This window comes from Panthera pardus, unplaced genomic scaffold, assembly GCF_024362965.1.
Source record: "Panthera pardus isolate Hobbes unplaced genomic scaffold, ASM2436296v1 HiC_scaffold_15, whole genome shotgun sequence".
NCBI lineage: Eukaryota > Metazoa > Chordata > Mammalia > Carnivora > Felidae > Panthera > Panthera pardus.
Window position 1 is genome coordinate 19,881,582 of NW_026526710.1, and position 2,038 is coordinate 19,883,619.

The window sequence follows — 2,038 nt, forward strand, 5'->3', positions numbered from 1 at the left end:
GGAGGTGGGAAGACAAGGAGGCCGGAGCCCCAGCTGGGCTGACTGCCAGCGTGCTTGGTGACCTGGTTCAGCTGCTCCCCCATCTGATCCTCGGGCTGCTGGGCCTTCCTCCCGGATCCCGTTGGCAAGCCGCACCTGCCCAGGACAGGAGTCACCACAGGGGAGGGGTGGGGGCCCATCATGGGCCCCCATTCTGCATCCACCCTCTTACCGAATCATTACAACCTCTCTGAGAGGGAGACAGTGTTATCCCCATTTTACAGATGAAGAAACTGAGGCTCAGAGGAGAAGCCCTAAGTCACATGGCCAGTGAAGGATGGATCTGGTGGCTCCTGAGTCAACCTGGGCATCATCTATTCAGAAGGCTGAACTGCCCCCTGGTTGAACCTTGACCCCTGAGTCAGTGCTGGGTGCCCAGGGTAGGGCCACAAAGCAGGCAGGCATCATCCCCACCCCTCCTTGCGGAGCTCACAGATCACAGGAAGCAGCACATGAGCAAGTGGATATGAAATCATCACAAGCTTTGGGATACCTGGGCGGCTCAGTCGGTTAAGCGTCCGACTTCTGCTCAGGTCATGATCTCACGGTTTGTGAGTTCGAGCCCTGCATCGGGGTCTCTGCTGTCAGCACAGAGCCTGCTTGGGATTCTCTCTCTCTCTCTCTCTCTCTCTCTCTCTCTCTCTCTCTTTCTCTCAAATTAAATAAGCTTTAAGAGAAAAAGAAAAGAAATCACAAGCTGTGCTTTGCTGTACTGCTGTCTGAGGACAAGAACGCCCCACAAGAAGAAGGAGTAAGGAGAGAGAGAAGCCAGTGTAGACGGAGCGATTGGGCCCATCTTACCAAGAGGATGGAGTCGGCATTCCGGGTACACTCGCAGCCAGGCCTCTCTCCAACAGCTGTGTCTTTGGGCTCGTCTCTTCGCTTCGCCCAGTTTCTGTGCCCTCCTACAAAAATGGGGATGGTGAAGCCAGTCTCTCAAATATTGTGAGCATTTCATGAATCAACACAGACGAACCATTTAGCAGAGAACCTCACACACAGTAAGCACTCAGAACATAGCAACGGCCACCTGCACCAACCTGCGTGGGCGAAGGCAAGGGTTCTGGAGGGCGAATGAGGACCAGGGCTCTTCCTGCTGGCGGAACCCCATGGAATACTCTAGACCTCAGGGGAAGAGCGTTCGGGGACGTCAGGTGACCAGCATGATCAAAATAAAGTGGCCCTTGTCAAGAGAAGCACGGTGAAATGGAAGCCAAAGCCGTAGTTTGCCCCTTTTGGGGAGAAGTAACCAGGTTTCCAAGAACGTGGTAGCAGAGGCGGTCTTGGTGCAACACCACCATCTGCTGGTCATATCTAGGAACTGCAGCTCTGGCTTGGCCACTTCAAGCACCTACAATAGGCTCCATCTGGGACGCTGCCTTCCAGAAACGTGTGGAAAAGCAAGGCAATAAACAAGGAATCAGACAAGTCAGCAAGGTCATTTCAGATGCGCGTACGTTTTAAGAAAGAAAAAACAAGAAATAAGCAGGTCTCGTGATAGAGCGGTGGTTCTCAAGGTGTGGTCCAGAGATCTGGGGACCCAGGGAGAAATTCATTTGTCTTTTTCATCTCCTTCCCTCGCGAGCGTATGATGGAGTTCTCCCGCGGCTGCATGACACGTGATATTGCAACAGATTGAATGCAGAAGCAGATATCAGAATCCAACAGAAGCTGTCTTCTATTAAGCCAAACATTGGAGAGATTTACCAAAAAAAGGGGGGGGGGATAATTTTCTCGCTACACTTATTTAGTTTGGGGAATAAAGTTATTTTTGTAAAGAATGTGTTACTCACATTAGCATGCAACGAGCTATTGATATGTTTTCAATGAATGAATGAACAAGCAAGTCTTTTTTTTTTTTTTTAAAGATTTTTTTCTTAAGTAATGTCTATACCCAACGTGGGGCTCAAACTCACAACCCCCAGATGGAGTCATGCGCACTCCTGGCTGAGCCAGCCAGGCGCCCCGAAACAAATCTCTTTAAAACACCTCAGTTTCA